This window comes from Sus scrofa, chromosome 15 (assembly GCF_054392235.1).
Source record: "Sus scrofa isolate SSC_HxYL_T2T_F1_AM1 chromosome 15, Sscrofa_HxYL_maternal_Yorkshire_Landrace_v2.0, whole genome shotgun sequence".
Classification (NCBI taxonomy): domain Eukaryota; kingdom Metazoa; phylum Chordata; class Mammalia; order Artiodactyla; family Suidae; genus Sus; species Sus scrofa.
The window spans coordinates 85,130,256-85,149,067 of NC_139397.1; the positions used below are offsets into that span (position 1 = coordinate 85,130,256).

The window sequence follows — 18,812 nt, forward strand, 5'->3', positions numbered from 1 at the left end:
GACATGGGTTGAATCCCTGACCTTGTTCAGTGGGTTAAAGATCCGGCATTGCCATGAGTTGTGGTGGAGGTTGTAGACACGGCTTCGATCCTGCATTGCTATGGCTGTGGCGTAGGCCAGCAGCTACAGCACTGATTCAACCCATAGCCTGGGAGCCTCCATATGCAGTGGGTGTGGCCCTAAAAAGACAAAAAAAAAAAAAGAAAGAAAAGAAAAAAGAGAAAGAAAAAAAGAAAAAAGAAAGAAAATCATTCAAAAGATGAAACAAAAAACAAACTGCAAAAAGTCACCATAAATAAAAAGAACAATAATTTTGACTGCTTCTGAGCCCTAAAAAAGTCCGTAAATAGTAAGAAATTAATAATCTTAATTAATATTTGTTAGTATTTGTTATGAACATATGCATATAAAAGATTAAAAATTCAATATAGAAATCAATAAGGAAAATATAAATACAACTAGCAAAATAAAAAAGGATATGAGTAAAAAAATTCTACAGAAAAAAATGTAAAAAATATATAATCTTGAAAAAAGTAACAATTTCACTAATAATCCAAAAAGTGAACATTAAAGCTATCAAATTGATAATGGAAGAAAATGCTGCTCACTGTCTTTAATATGACAATGAAAGATGCCTCCATGCTTCTAGAGGTAAAATAAACTAACACTTTATTTTCCAATTACAATCAAATATTTTTAAATATTCATTACCTTTAATGTAACATTCAAACAGACTAATCTCTTACAAAACTAATTAGTGATATTTAGATTTGTAAATTTAGGTTCAGATTTATAAATGAGTATATGAACCATAATTTCATTTATAATAATGAAACATGGGGGAATATACTAAATGATATGGAAATGATTAAATAAATTATAAATCATTGGTAAGAAAATAAAACATAGCAACAAAAGCAATAACATAATTCAACAATATTTAGTTGAATATCATGAAAAATACTTAAAGTAAAATTAAGTTAAAAAGAAGGTATTAGCTTTAAATAGTACTATCCTTATTTTATTGGTATACATATACATGAATACATAACACAGAAACCAAACTTTTCTAAACATACATATGATATACTGACTATATGCCAAACCTGATGAATACCTTAATGCTTAAATAGGTATAATTTATTTTTGAGCAATTTGGTTCATAAAAGGACAATTAATTTTAATTTCCGCAAATTTTTCTGTGTTCAGTGGTCTTTAAGAAAACACCTGCATCTTTTTTGTACGTATATGTGTATACTCACACTCATAAACCATATAAAATAGAGATAAATCTAAATGTATGCTTGTTTGGAGGTTCTAGCAGGGGGCCGCAGCTACTTGTATGCTCTTGACTGAAGAATGGTCCCCCTCTATCAGGGATGGTTGTCCTCTTTGACCTAGCATGCAGCTTTGGGAGGGATGCACATGGAGCAATGAGGGAGGAAGGGGACACCTGCCTAGCCAGCCAGATCAGCCGAATCAACCCTGGTGATCAATGGGTGACAGATGTTGCAGCCAGATTGCCCTCACATCCAAGTCCAACATCCATTCATGATAAAAACTCTTACCAAAGTGGGTATGGAGGGAACATACCTTAACATAATCAAAGCCATTTATGACAAACCCACAGCAAATATAATACTCAATGGAGAAAAGCTGAAAGCCTTCCCACTCAAATCTGGAACAAGACAAGGATGCCCACTCTCACCACTGTTATTCAACATAGTACTGGAAGTCCTAGCCACAGCAGTCAGACAAACAAAAGAAATAAAAGGCATCCAAATTGAAAGAGAAGAGGTAAAATTGTCACTGTATGAAGATGACATGATACCACATATAGAAAACCCTAAGGACTCAACCCAAAAACTACTTGAACTGATCAACAAATTCAGTAAAATAGCAGGATAGAAGATTAACATTCAGAAATTAGTCACATTTCTGGAGTTCCCGTCGTGGCGCAGTGGTTGACGGGTCCGACTGGGAACCATGAGGTTGCGGGTTCGGTCCCTGCCCTTGCTCAGTGGGTTGGCGATCCGGCGTTGCCGTGAGCTGTGGTGTGGGTTGCGGACGCGGCTCGGATCCTGCGTTGCTGTGGCTCTGGCGTAGGCCGGTGGCTACAGCTCCGATTGGACCCCTGGCCTGGGAACCTCCATGTGCCGCGGGAGCGGCCCAAGAAATAGCAACAACAACAACAACAAAAAGACAAAAAGACAAAAAAATAAATAAATAAATAAAAATCACCAGAGTTCCCAATTAGGTTAAAAAGACAAAGTGCAATGATTTACTGGTTATGACTGACACATCCAAAATAAAATGACCTCTACAAAAAAAAAAAAAAAAAAAAAAAAAAAGAAATTAGTCACATTTCTGTACACTAATAATGAAATATTAGAAAAGGAATACAAAAATACAATACCTTTTAAAATTGCACCCCCAAAAATCAAATACCTGGGGTTACACCTGACCAAGGAGGAAAAGGACTTCTACACCGAGAACAATAAAACATTAATCAGGGAAATTAAAGAAGATGTAAAGAAATGGAAAGATATTCCATGCTCCTGGGTTGGAAAAATTAACTTTGTAAAAATGGTCATACTATTCAAAGCAATCTACAGATTCAATGCAATCCCTATCAAATGACCCATGACATTTTTCACAGAACTAGAACAAACAATCCAAAAAGTTATGTGGAACCACAAAAGACCCAGAATTGCCAAAGCAATCCTGAGGAACAAAAACCAAGCAGCAGGCAAGCAGGCATAACACTCCCAGACGTCAGGCACTATTACAAAGCCACAGTCATCAAGACAGTGTGGTACTAGTACCAAAACAGACACACAGACCAATGGAACAGAATAGAGAACCCGGAAATAAACCCTGACACCTATGGTCAGTTAATCTTTGACAAAGGAGGCAAGAACATAAAATGGGAAAAAGACAGTCTTTCCAGCAAGCATTGCTGGGAAACCTGGACAGCTGCATGCAAAGCAATGAAACGAGAACACACCCTCACACCATGCACCAAAATAAACTCAACATGGCTTAAAGACTTAAATATAAGACAAGACACCATCAAACTTCCAGAAGAGAACATAGGCAAAACATTCTCTGACATCAACCTTATGAATATTTACTCAAGTCAGTCTCCCAAAGCAACAGAAAGAAGGGCAAAAATAAACCAATGGGACCTAATCAAACTGACAAGCTTTTGCACAGCAAAGGAAACCATAAAGAAAACAAAGAGACAATTTACAGAATAGGGGAAAATAGTTTCAAAAGATGCAACAGACAAGGGCTGAATAAAGGAGATTAAAAAAGAATGTATACATGTTTGTGTAACTGGGTCACCACGATGTACAGTGGAAAAAAAAATTGTATTGGGGAAATAACAACTTTTAAAAAAGGATACGTTCCATAGGAAAACTTTAAAGAAAACACACACAAAAAAAAGAAAAAAGAAAATGTTACCAAAACATACTCAAAACTATGCTGCACAAATATCTTAATATTACATTTCATTTTTTGGATGCTGTTGAGTCAGGCGAAATATTGTAATCCCTATCTCCTGCATAGTAACTAGTTTGGCTATATTAAGTCAAGAGAATCACTAGACTCGTCTTTAATGGCAGAGAAGAGGACTCTTTGTTCTGGCAGTAAAATGTGCAGATGTGAGGCCTAAAATTCCTGGTTGTTTTGTTTTTGTGAGGGAAGCCAGCATAATGGCAAAGTTGACATATGGGGAATGGCAAAAGGGGGAAAATCACAGACAAAGGAAGCAAGGGACCTCATCAACTTTTACTTTGATGACTTGAAGTCTATATGCATAACACTGGAATTGCATTCTGCTGCTAGTAACAGAACTTTCAAAAATTAGAAGTTTAGTTTAAACTGTATGAATGAAATCTGGAGATAGGTAATCCAGGATTGGAACAAAGACTCTCTGATACAATCAATAGCCAATAATTCAGGCTCTTAAAAATCCTTCCATCATTTTGTCCTCAAGATGGCTGCTCGAGTTCCTCTCATCTTCTCTCTTTTTGTGGCAGAAAGAAGGAAATGGGCAAAAGGTAAAAATGAAGGGTACATTTAGCTGAGTCTCTTTAATCTACATATATTGTCTTTCTGAATAAAATCAAGGTTTTGTTAATAGGGAAGACTGGGAAAGACATTTTGGCTAAGTAACCAGCAGTCTCAGCCATCCCACCCTAACCTGGACACTTCAGTTAAGGGTGCCAATAAATTATTTCAATATTAAAACAAAAATCAAGTAAAACAAAATGGAAGAACTCAACATAGCTATTTGTTTTTTGTTGTTTATTTATTTGTTTGGTTGGTTAAGTGGCACTTTGGGGTTTGTTTTTCCTATATAGATTTTTTTCTCCAATACTATAATAGAAGGCCCAAGATATTAAAAGAAAAATCTATCATTTGATGAGATCTTTAATACCTTCTGGTGTGCCAGCATTTAATTAATGACCAGTTTTTTAATGTAATGTATTCTCAACCAATTCAGTTTAAAATACTAAACATTTCTTTATTTGTTTCACCTATTTTATGAGGCCCTTTTTTCCCATGGAATATCTATGAGATTGCATTCCACAAAAAGCAATACTTATGAATTGTAATAAAATTCTCCCATAAATGTATTTATTTTACATTCATGTTATACCTGAAAACAATTACACTCAAGGCTATGAAATGTTTAACATGAGTGTAAGCCAATCTCTCTTTCCCTTAATAGTAAAGAGATTTCAATACTTTGAGCCACTGCTCTAATAAATATGATACATTAGAACTGGTATTACAATAGTTTGTATTGATTCTATTCATTTTATTTAGCTCTGTTTATTTAATTTTAATCATTCATCAACATAAAAATGAATGTTTGCTTCAACTTTCCTTTTAATTCTTTCTATTTAAGAAACTTCTGCTCTTTCCACTATTCCTCATATTTCCAAATGGGACCTATAATAAAACACATTTTCACTTATTTCTCTATTTATTCACTTACATTTGTCCCTAATATATTTCAATGCCACTTCACTAAGTGGTATGTAAACAAAGTTAAATTGCTCTTATTTGGCTCAGTCGTGCTGAGGAGCTATCTATATAAAATTCCAATATGCATCAAGCTTAGTTTCCTGAAAATATTCTTAACTCAAAAAATTCTAGTATTTTAAATGGTAAAACCCATAGAGTAATTCCTGCCTTAACTGGCAATCAGACTTCAGATAACCATAATCAGCTTCAACAAAACCACAAACCTAAAATAAGGCAATAAAGACCCCTGAGCATCAGAGAAAGCAGTTGTCACAAAGATCTTATACTATAGGTTAGGCATGGAATTATCCCTGGGACAGAACAAATTGATTTAGTGTGTGTTTGACTAAAGCAAACAGTAAAGGGTAAATAGTACAAATCCAAAAGAATCTGAGGATAGATTAGAGAAAAACATTTCTCAAGAAGAACCTAGCAAATAATTGGGAGACCCAAAGGCCATTATTCATCCATCCATTGATCCTACATGTACTTACTGAGCATCATTAAATGTTAAGCACTGTTTTAGGTGCTAAAGATATAAAAGAAAATAGCCTCTTGCCTGTTCTCAAAAGGCTTACATTCTATTTGGATGAGGTATGTACAGATAGATGTATGCAAAGTGAACAAAGTAATATGTATACCAGAGTTTTATGGGGATAAATAGAAAGGAATATGTATATACTTTTACTAGGATGGTCAGGGAACAGCACTCTGATAAGGTGACTTTTGTGATCAAGTTAGTGAGAAAGCAATCTATGGGCATATAGGAAAACAAGCATTTGGGTGGAAGAAAAAGCAACAAACATAAAATCTGTACCTAATATATCTGATGAATAGCAAGGAGGCCAGTGTGTCTGTTTCACAGTGGGAGGAAATGAAATAGTAGGAAAACCAAATGGCCAGGTTACACAGCACCTCATGGGCAACGCCAGGGGTTCTTGATGGTTTTTTTTTTTTGTTTGTTTGTTAAACTCAACAAGAAACTATTGGAGAGTGGGGAAAATATGTGCATGACATGACATAGGGTTTCATATATATATATACACACATATACACACACACACACACACACACACACACACACACACACACATATATATATAATTATTTTAATTTTTTTCCATTATACCTGGTTTACAGAGTTTCATTTTTTTTAAAGATCGCTCTGGCTTCTGGAAGGACACAGGGCTCTGGCAGGCAATGAACAGAAGCATGGAGATCAGCTAAGAGGCTATTGCTCTAGTCCAAGAGGTACAGCAATCTGGAACAGGCAGGCAAGGATGAGAGAGCTAGTCAGATTCTGGATATATTTCTAAGTTAGAGCTCAAAGGATTTGCTGAAGATTTGGCTATGAAAGGGTGAGAAAACAAAGGTAATAAACATTTTCTCCAATCTTTTAGGCCAGAGCAACTTGAAAAATGAAGTTGTTATTTCCAGAGATGAGGAAGACAGAAGAGCCATTTTATGAGGGAAAATCGTGTTTGTTCCAAAGCCTATTGTATTGTATTGTATTGTATTGTATTGTATTTTTAGGGCCACACTCACAGCATATGGAAGTTCCCAGCCTAGGGGTCAAATCGGAGCTGTAGCTGCCAGCCTACACCACAGCCACAGTAATGCTGGATCCTTAATCCACAGATCGAGGCCAGGGATGGAACCTGCATCCTCGGGATGCTAGCTGGATTCATGACCGCTAAACCATAAGGGAATTCTGTAGTTTAGAGGTACCTTTTGGGCTTCCAGACAGAGGTGATTAATAAGCAACTGATATTCAGGACTAGAGGCAGGGTTTGAGATACAAATTTGTTACTATCAGCATATAAACAGTCTTTAAACTACAGGGTTGGTTAAACTCACTCTGTGATTCTGTATAAGCAGAGAAGAGATTCGATATAAGAACGCTGACACATTTCAACATTTCAAAATCTGGAAAAGAGTTGGAACCAACAAAGGAGACTTAGTTGCAGCAGTCCTTACAACTGATGGAAAATCAAAACATGAAGTGTGAAAGCCAAGTGAAGGTGTTTCAAAGAAACAGCAGTGATCAACTGCCACATGCTGTGAATAGGTCCAATAATATGAAAAATGAGATTGGACCATTGGATCTAGCAGTTATCTAGGTCACTGTTGACCTCAAAATTAACAGAGTAGGCACTAGGTCACATGGCTTATGGATTTCAGGAAAGCCAAACTAAATGGGAAAGGAGGATGACTAAAGCAGACAGGGAAAATGGTAATTAAGTTGAAGAGATCTAAAGAATTATTATTTACTGTGGTATGTACTGTATCTAACACTAACCTTAGGAGATTAATAAATTGTTTATCCCAAAGAAAATACCTTGTATATAAATTTGAAGGGAACAAAGACTACAGTAGAGTCATGATAAATAATCTGGACTCCAAAGCATGGACACTTTAATACACACACACACACACACACACACACACACACACACACACACACCTGTCTTCCATATCAGCCCAGGAAAGGGATGCCTCATCAATATTTATGAGGGAGGAGAACATCAAACCAAAACTCTCAATGTCTACTGCAACCTATACATATTATTTATATGTGAGATATGTACAATTTTTATTAATTAAATATCTCATATAGCATTTTAAAAGAATTTTTCTCATTCCAGATATTTCCAGGAGTTCTACGAATGGGGAATATGCCAACTGGCAGTATTCTATGAAATCAATTACCTGGGATTAGAATCCATGTAACAAATGTACCAATTCAGGTATTACATGTCTCAAATTAATATTACTGTTTTAACAAATATGGTTATCTTGTTTCCCTAGCAACTGAGAATGACAGTTGACAGAAGAAAAGCAGTAGAGACCAGAAGACCAACAAGAAAAATATAGCAATTTGAGTCCATTAGATTTTAGACACAAACCATTCTGCCTAGTTCAATGGTCCCTAAGGTCTGCATTGTTTTGGTGTAAAGTGTGATTAATGCTTATTATAATGAACCTGAGCCATCATGAAACGGTTAACTCAAGCTTATTCTCTTATCTACAGTATGTAATACAATTTTGAAAAGATGTTTATCAAAAATGGTTAAAACAAAAAGGTTTGAGAGATTAGCTTCAGTTATCTGAAACATTCATTTACCCAAAAAGAGTTTTCTGATACCAGATATAGAAGGCATTAAATAAAGCAGTCAAATAAATAGAAATGGTTAGAATTTATTTTGCTAAATAACGGTGATAATAAATCATTTATACACAAAGTGAACAATTTATTCAACAAAAACTTACTGACTCTGAATTCACTGTTTTCGGCAATGGGAAGAATGATAAGTAAGACCCATTTTCTATCTTTTACAAGCTCATATTCTACGCAGTAAAAAAAGAGTCGATGTCCAAAATTCTCAACAATTTTTCAGCACCATCGGAAAGTAGTTGCTTGCATGGTCATATCAAGATACTGTCGGGGAAATTGGATAAGTGTGGTCTTCTTACTAATGAAATGCTACATGAGAAGTAAGCCTAAAATTTGCATAGGTAATGGGTAGACAATATCTATGATTTTTTCCAAGTGGAGTCTATGAAGTAAATTGTAATATAAAGTTGAGTATTTTGATGGTAGCTGGTACACTGAAATGGTCTTTTCGGCTATAGAAGAGCTAAATGCCAAAAGTATGACATATTCCTATGCAAATAATAATTTGTTATATACTAGTGGGTTTAGAAATTTGTATAATTTGTATTCTATTTGAACTAAAAACCTATGACTATCACAAGACTCTGCCAGATACTCCAAGCTGAACCTCTGCCTATTCAATGTTTCTACTGGATTGTCTTGTCACTGTATTTATTTATTTGGCCACACCCATGGCATATGGAAATTCCCTGGCCAGGGACTGAATCCAAGCTGCTGGAGTCAGATTCTTAACCCATTGCATCATAGTGGCAACTCCTAACTTGCCACTTTAAACCTGAGGCAACTCTGTATGTCAATTTTTCATACATACAGAAGGGCATAAAATGATACTATAATGATACTGTATGTATTTTTTATACATATAGAAGGGCATAAAATGATACATACTATAATGTATGTCAATTTTTTATACATACAGAAGGGCATACAATGATGTTATGCTATTCCTAAGCACAACATACTCAGTGTACCTGAGTCAAAATTCAAACTTCTTTCCCCATTCCAAAAAAAAAAAAAAAAAAAAGTTCTTTGAACCCATTTTCCCCTTTAATGGTACCATGTCTCTCAGTTACACACCACCTGAGATCTAAACTTATGATGAGTTTCCAAGTTTTAAAACCATCAATCCGGTTAATTAGTCCTCCTTTTTCCCCAACGACAGAGCCATAGCTTCCAGATATTACGTGTGTTTGAAGTGATGCTACTTTTAAATTATGATTCATGCTATAGTCAGAATGATATAATACATAATTAATCTAATAATAACATGGCATTACCCCCAATACACCTGGTATCTCCCCATGGTCTACAGACCTTCTTAGCCTGGCATTTTGAAAGACTGAAAATCCTGAATGTTTTTAGAATCTTTAAGCTTATTTAATACCTTCTTCATTTCATTCTGTATGCCCCAGTAGTACCACATTGCTCATAGTTCTATATCTCACCTTGCTCTTTTACGTTTTTCATTCTGGTTTCTACCCAAGATGCCCTTTTAAACTTTCTAAACTGGGCTGGTTTTACGCAGCCTTTAGAGCTTGTCCCAGACATCATTTCCTCCAAGAACATTTCCTTAAAGTATCTATTCTCTGTACTCTCATACTTTAGCTGAGCATATTTCTGTATTCACGGCTCCCATGCTGAATTGAAGTTGTCTTTATCTGCCCATCTCTACCATGATGCTGCACATTTATTGATAATAAAGAATGTATCTTACACAGCATTGTCCCAAGAACATTTTCACTGGGGAGAGTACTTAGGGGGTACATAATAAATATTTACTAGGCTATATTAAATCTGTCCGGGTTCTTTTTACTGTCTAGTTCCTATCTTTATTTTCAATATATTTTCCCTCTCAAACTCCTTCCTCTTCCCAAATGTCCTATTGGTAAATCCTTTAATACCCTTGTACTTTACTTCCTCCAAGGTTTGTTCACCCTTTTGGCTTAGCTCACCCTCATTCCTCTCATTGATTCCATTTTCATGACCCAAGTGAGCACAGTGCAAGCTTAGATGCCTGGGAAAGATGGGTCCCTGGACTTCCAAATTTGGCCTATGACTGCCTTGGGCAAATTATTCACACCCACACTGGCTATCCTGCAATGTTCTACTTTAAATATTACTGTACTCTATTTTAAAATTTACTTTCCGGAGTTCCCGTCGTGGCGCAGTGGTTAATGAATCCGACTAGGAACCATGAGGTTGCGGGTTCGGTCCCTGCCCTTGCTCAGTGGGTTAACGATCCGGCGTTGCCGTGAGCTGTGGTGTAGGTTGCAGACGCGGCTCGGATCCTGCGTTGCTGTGGCTCTGGCGTAGGCCGGTGGCTACAGCTCCGATTCAACCCCTAGCCTGGGAACCTCCATATGCCGTGGGAGCGGCCCAAGAAATAGCAACAATAACAACAACAACAACAAAAAAAAAGACAAAAGACAAAAAAAAAAAAAAAAAATTACTTTCCTTTGGAGTTCCCGTTATGGCGCAGATGCTCGGATCCGGTGTTGCTGTGGCTCTGGTGTAGGCTGGTGGCTATCGCTCCAATTCGACCCCTAGCCTGGGAACCTCCATATGCCGTTGGAGCGGCCCAAGAAATGACAAAAAGACAAAAAAAAAAAAAAAATTACTTTCCTTACTATAGAGTTTAGAAAAAATCTAACATGGCACTACAATACTTTTAGATGTCTTCACATGTCTAGTATGTAGTAACATTTGTCACACCTCTAAGCAAATAAAAGAACCCACACAGAATCACTTTTCATGAAAGACAAAGAGAAAAAAGAATAAGGAGAGAATGAAAATGGGAGCTGGGGTGAGGACCACTGAGAATATAATAACTAAAGGACAGGTTCCTTTATTTATTTATTTATTTATTACCTTTTTTTTTTTTTTTTTTTAGGGCCACAACCACAGCATATGGAAGTTCCCAGGCTAGGGGTTGAATTGGAGCCATAGCCACCCAGCCCACACCAAAGCCACAGTTGAGCTGCCCAGCCTACACCAGAGCCACAGCAACACTGGATCCTTAACCCAATGAGTGGGGCCAGGGATTGAACCTGGGTCCTCATGAATACTAGTCAGGTTTGTTACCCCTGAGCCACAACAGGAACTGATACAAGCCACATCTGCAATTTACACACAGCTCACAGCAACACCGGATCCTTAACCCACTGAGCAGGGCCAGGGATCGAAACTACATCCTCATAGATACTAGTCGGGTTTATTACCCCTGAGCCACAACAGGAACTCCCAGGAAAGTTTCCTTTAAATGCGATGATAAGTCACTATGAATTAGATCAAAAATTATTTTGAGTAGGAGTAAGAAAATGTCTAACCAGCTAAAAAGTCTCTTATGCTTCTGGACTTAGGTTGTCTAACATTTTTTAATTCCAGTAAATTTTGGCAATAGTGAAATCTTTGTGTCCTAATCCTATACTTAAACCAGTGTCAACTATATTGTTATTTCTGCTTTTTTCCCAGCATGCTGAAAAATATTCATTTAATAATAACCAAACCATTCTAAAGTAGAATATATTGTTTTAACAGAAATCCCAAGAGCTATGTGGCCATAGCAATAAAGTTCTAGCGCCTGCAGTAACTCAGCTGATTCTGTGATTGGCAAGTTTCCTATTACTTTTACAATGCACCCAAAACATGACATACTAAGTACTTGACTGTGGCCTTTTGTGATTGCTTCACATGAGATATCTTTTTCCTTTCCAAAAGAAATTTCATTACTATGCCCATTTGTCTACAGGGCCCCCAATGCAGTGATATTCCCTCAAATGACTGCTGATTTCAAGGGAACTAAGGTCTTTTCTGTGAGTGTCCATCAAGCTTCCAGTTCTCAAAGAGCCATAAAAATGGGATCCTTTGAGCTCCTGAGTAACTGGAAATTCTTCACACTATGTTATTGTTTCAGCAGCTAAGCAAGAACTTTTATCCTTTGTCTGCTCCTTATTTCTCAAAGAACAGAAATAGAACTGCCAAAATGCCACAAGAAAAGCTATTCTCATTGTCAGGCCAAACCATAGTCCCATTAATAATGCTAGCGGAAGTAAGAAATATCATACAATTATACCAGTGATTGTTCTTGTTAGAATTTTACTCTCTTGATTTGAAGTAACCTTTTTTTTTTTCCTATTACAAGGGGGTTTTAATTTATTGTTGCTTTTTTCTTATTAAGGGAACTTGGAAATTGTCTGGTATGATTCTAAGATAACTGATTCTTAGAATCATACCAGACTGTCTGGTATGATTCTAAGATAACTGATTTCAATGACAGGTAAATGCATCCTCTAACTAGAAACTAAGTTTTGAGCAATTCATAGGCTCAGTTTAAGGTCTAGTTCATGTTCCCATAAATGTTATTCTTTGAGTTTTAATTCAATAAGATTGTTTCACCCTTACTGTATAGAGAACAAGTGGGAGACCATGTCAAATCTCATGTCCTACAGAAGAGGTTGTCAAACTTTTCTGCAAAAGACAAGAGAGCGAGTATTTTAGACTTTGAGGGATGTACAGTCTCTGCTGCAACTGCATAGATTTTTCACTTTAATGTGAAAGTAGCTATAGATGTAACATAAAGGAAAGGATGTGGTTGTGTTCCAATAAAACTTTATTTAAAAAATAGAATATGGGTTAGACTCTTGTTCTAGAGGAATTACTGTATCAGAGAACACAGTTACTGAGGACTGGAAAAATACTAGGGATAATTATTCAGACAATCAGGACCCCACAAGAGCTCTGTTACCCCCATCTAAATTAGAATTCATCTTACTTTTGGTGACAAGTGTATTTGTACCCAAGTATAGGCTAAGCTTATAAAACAGAGGCCTTGCAAAAGAATGATTTAAATTACATGGAAATGTACTCTTTTCCAAGTGTTATGGATTAAATTGTGTCCTCCAAAAAGATATGCTGAAGTCCTAATCCCCAGTATCTGTGAATGTAATCTTATTTAGATTGACAGTCTTTCCAGATGCAACTAGTTAAAATGAGGTCATACTAACGTAGGGTGGGCTCTTAACCTGGTATGACTTGTGTCCTTATTAAAAATGAGATGATGTGAACACACACACACATAGGGAGGATGTCACCTGAAGAGGAAGGTACACACATTAAAACAAATCTAATCAAAATATTAGAAAAACATTCAAAATATAGCAATATATATTCTTTCTTAAAACATTAAATATCAAGATTAAGTAATTGGTCTAATAACTACTAAAATTTCTTTTTTTGGTTGCATCTGTGGCACATGTAAGTTCCCAAACCAGGGATCGAATCTGAGCTGCAGCTGCAGCCTACACCACAGATGCAGCAATGCCAAATCTTTAACACACTGCCTCGGGCTGGGGATTGAACCTGTGCCTCAGTAGCAACCCAAGCCACTGCAGAGACAATACCGGACCCTTAAGCTGCTATGCCACAGCGGGAACTCTATAACTAACAAAAATTTTAATAGGGGTGAATATACTATTTTGGTGCATCCTCAACTATAACAATATATGAGAATATCTGCTGTTTCTATAGATGAAAAAGGCACAGATACCACTAAGAAATGTTTTTTGCTTATATTCAGAATTGAAAGAAATGCTAATTTTCAATTAGAGGTTAGTAAAAATTAAGATGTAATTGTTCCCTTCCAAGTTCATGCCTCCTCGGATTCTATCCCTAGATCCTTTGGTTCATCAACCTCAGGAGTTAAAAATCCTTCCCAGTATGTTCATATAAGCAAAATTAAAGGTAGTTCTCTATAAATCCTTTGCTCTATCCCAAGCAAAGGGATTTTAGAGATTGTTCTAGGTAAGGGTTTTTGGTTTTTTTTTTGTTTAATTAGGTGCCCAGAGGTTGCATATTCTCATTCTTAGTCATAGAACTACAATTAAAAGGTTGGAAATCAAGAGTTCCCATCATGGCTCAGTGGAAACAAATCTGACTAGCATCCATGAGGATGCAGGTTCGATCCCTTCCTTGCTCAGTGGGTTAAGGATCTGCCATTGCTGTGAGCTGTAGGTTGCAGAGGAGGCTCAGATATGGCATTGCTGTGGCTGTGGTGTAGGCCAGCAGCTACAGCTCTGATTTGACCTCTAGCCTGGGAACTTCCATATGCTGAGGGTGTGGCCCTAAAAGAAAAAAATAAAAAAGCCAGAAATCCAGTCTATCTCTATGTGCTCACATTATATTATGGTATTATGGGGTTAATTTAATATAAGGAAAATAAGGAAAATGAATAACTGGGAATATTAGTACCCATCTCTAATTAAGAAATATATTTTCTGGAGTTCCCATCTTGGCTCAGTGGTTAATGAATCCAACTAGGAACCATGAGGTTGCGGGTTCGATCCCTGGCCTTGCTCAGTGGGTTAAGGATCTGGCGTTGCCATGAGCTGTGGTGTAGGTCGCAGACGCAGCTCAGATCCTGCATTGCTGTGGCTGTGGCGTAGGCAGGTGGCTAAAGCTCTGATTAGACCCCCTAGCCTGGGAACCTCCATATGCCGAGGGAGCGGCCCAAGAAATGGCAAAAAGACCAAAAAAAAAAAAGAAATATATTTTCCTTTTGGATGGGCTTATTTCTAGAAAATTAGGGAAAAAAAGGAACCGAAATAAACTTTAATTTTTTAAATATTTAAATAAACTTTAATTTTTTTAATATTTTAATAAAATTTTATTTTCAAGAAGAACCAAGAGATATACTGTCTGCCTTAGGTTTTGTTTTATACCAAATGTGCTCTTACACAAAGAAAGAATTTTATAGGGTTTAAACACATATCACTGTTGTCCTTATCTGCTTTTCATCAGAAATTTCAGAACTCTATGCAAATATAAGAAGAGCTTATATTTATTCCACCTGGTATGGATGAAACTACCTCTGCTGCCCAGGTTGCAATGATGGGCAACCAAAAAAATCACATCAGTATGACCACAGTAATGGGTTAAGCTATGAATCTTCATAGAATTTGACCTATGATAAAAAACACTCTTGAATATCACAATAAATGAAGGTAATGCGTTCTTGCTATCACATAGAGAGAAACTATCTGGATATAGGCAGAGGTAAGCAGAGCCTGGAGATAAAAATCATAATCCTATTAGCAACATGCAGAGGTCTGGATCTGGCCATGAGGAAGCCAGACACACCCAGTGCCCAGTTCCATAACCAGCTAATTCTCCTTTAGTTTAAATGAATATGGGATATATCTGCATTCAGCATACCTCTGCTGTCTGAATCAGAGTGATGGCTTGTATTGCATTTTAAAACTTTTGGACTGATGCAGATTTTGAAAACTACATGCCATAAGCACCACATGTGTAATCTTATGACACCAGTATGCTTCTCTAGAATGCTTTTCTTCACTTTGATCACTCTTCTTGCTTGATTTTGAGCAAAACTGACAAGTATTCTGAATGATTCTACTCTCTGTAACACACTAGGGATATTGGCTAATATCAATATAGATTTATTCTCAGAACTGTAAAATAGCTTTCTTGAAATTGTAATTTTTTGTTAAGATGTCATCAGCCTATACTGAGGGCTATCATAAGAAACACCCCTATAAAATGGGTTACTCTACTCCCTGTAAGATGTAAATGCAGACCCATGTCCCTGAAGTTAAACAGTGCCTGTTCGATGAAGACCCAGAAGAAGTAGTTTATCTTTGTTATCTGTATATCTTTGTGTTGCCAAGGCAACTAGATTATTTTTAGGTTATGGATACTATGAATTATGTAACTCATAATGTGTTTTTTTTTTCCTAAGAGGTTACTTAGAAGCTTAAAGCCAGTGTGTGACCATCTCTACTAAGATAGAAAACTTATCCTATACTTTGTGTACCACTGTCACCCACAGATTCAATTTTTTTCTTTGTCCTAGCTTACTTAAATTTAAAAGTTCTTTTATATTTTGTTGTAAGGATCTTCATACATGGCTTTAAATTCCTGTTTGGGGAACAGAGTAAAGAGAAATAAACATTTTCTCTTATGATATTATTTTTGCAGTAATAAAATATTAGAATGAATTATGTAAATTAGTGATGTCAATAGCATAACTGGGAGTCATCCTTAATCAGATATAATTGAGGCTTCTATTACTACCTCCAGTTTATTAATCTACAAAGTTTGCTTTATAAATTAATAAAGATACCATAGGTATTAATGGTTTGTTCTTTGAGTTTACTATTCTAGACAAACTGCGTATGTCTCATCATGAGTTTACCATAGCAATAGTGACAGAAAGCAATATAAGTTTGAATATTAAATTTTTATCAGGGATTCAGTACAACTTCGAAAGCTCGGTTACATTGGATGGACACAATGTTTAATACAACACAATGAGTTTTCACTAAACACAGGATGAAGATTTTGAAGACATGGGCATTAGTCATGAAAATTATCTTTAATTGGAAAAGGAAATCACAGGCCACTGTCAAACAGAAGAATGGTGTGGAATATTATAGTACATTTTTCTGAAATTGATATCTAAATTATTAAATATACAAGCTTTCCCCTGACTCCTATTATTTATTTTTTTACTTCTCTAAGTAAGATACATCTGATATAACTGAAAAAAGATATTTTTTTTGCATAGCACTTACATATTCCCTATTATATGTTAAGTAATTTTCCAGTTGGCTTGCAATTTCCCCTGTTCCTGATTGCTCAATTCTAGACCATATTCCACTTACATTGACAGCAGTACTGAAAGCAGCCTAATATTTAAAAGATGCAAATGAGAATAGTAACTCATGCCCTAACTAGAGCTCAGTTAATTAATATTTATTTGGACACACTCGCCATCAGTTTGTTTATATAATATTAAAAATAATACTGATCCAAAATAAGTTAAAACAGACTGGACATACAGACTAGAATATAAAGTCACTGACTGAATTGCTTGCTTTCTCTCTGTTTTCACAAAACTGGTGTCCTCAAGCAGTGGTTTCATGGGAAATACAATTATTCTCTCATTGGAGCATCTTTCCTGGAGTAGAGAAAAGATGTATGATACAACAAAGATGATATAAACAGGAAAATCACTGTAATGCCCCTCCATTCCAATTACTGTTCTTAAGTGCTGCAAAGAAAATATTTTTGATAAACCCACTTAATGGCAGTAATGCTGCAATATACTATTTTGCAGGATCTAGTAACATATACCACAGTGTTTTACACATCCCAGGTACCAATGTATACAAGAACTTTCAGCTTTTGAGATGAAAATCACCCTCCAGAACTTCCGCCTTTTACTGAACCAACAGGAAATAATGAACTATTTTGTATGTGTCAGACATGGGAGATACAGTTATGACATGGCAGATGAGGATCCTGCCACCGTAGGATTGAGATGCTTTGTGACAAAGCAGCAGTGAAAACAGTGTTGAGGTTTGGGCTTTGAAAAAGAAAAGGGATTGTCTTTCTAAGGGCATCTTAGCTAGAGGAAGTACTTGAAGGGGAAGAAAAACTAAATAAAATAACAATGAAACTCAATATCCAAAGGACAATTTATAATAAGAAAATGAGGCAATAATACTGAGAAAATAGCTTGGAAATATGGAAAGTATAAGTATAACCTATCTAGTCTCAGTCAAATTCCTTAATTAATCTTGGATCTTTTGCATTATCAAAAATAATATATAATTATATAATGTCAAGGAAAATACTACATATTTTATGATCATTCAATCAAGATTTATGATGAGAATGTTATGAACAGTTAATAAGTATTAATGGTAAGGAATAATAAATTTATGAGGTGTATTCTTTCTCCATTTTATAAGCTAAATTCATATATGATTTAAATTGAAGTAAATTCCAGATATTTAGAAAAATGCTAAAATGTCTTTCTGCTTCTAATAGTATTCCATTATTTTCCTACAAATCCATAGACATATCCAAAAAATCTAAATAAATGCAAAATACTGTATTGACACACTCAAATTTCCAAACTAATAAGCAGTAGAAAAATGCCAGTCTTGTTCTAGCCAAACCATACTCCCAGCTCTAGAAAGCAGTGACAATTCAATCACTGGGCTACTTAAGCAATGAAATCATTCTACTTCATAATTCAATGATATAATTTATACCAGAAACTTTAAAATAGATTTCACATACTTAAAGATACATTTTTATTTGTATTAAATGTACTTTATATATTACCAGAGGGAAAAGCGAAACAGCTCTGATAGCACTGTAACTGACTAAAAGCCTGAACTCAAGCAAAAAAAAAAAAAGTAAATTTCAAAACTATTTTGTATTTTAATAGGATCAGTTAGCAAGTTTAAATTCCCTCTGCTCACTATGCTTTCAAGTTATAAATGAGATCTGAAACCATAAAGTAAAAGCAGGAAGAAAATTATTTCCAGATTCTCTGATGCTGGAGAAAATATATACAATGGGTTATGTGAAGAAATGACCTTTATCTGCCAAAGTAATCTGAATATATTTCATACACATTTTGAATAGTCTACAAGAAAGCAAATTATATGAGATAAAGTTGTTGAAATAAAAGTTAAATGAGATAAAATGTCATTTGCTTTAAAATGTAATACTATGGAGATAAATTAATACAATGTAACCAGTTATAAACATGCAGAAAGGATCCCTT

At 35.7% G+C, this 18,812-nt stretch overlaps 1 long non-coding RNA gene across 2 annotated transcripts in view; it reads right to left on the bottom strand.

Moving 5' to 3' along the window:
* LOC102163767 (uncharacterized) overlaps positions 1–18,812 on the bottom strand; it is a 307,735-nt gene that overhangs the window by 94,249 nt on the left and 194,674 nt on the right. The window lies entirely within an intron of this gene.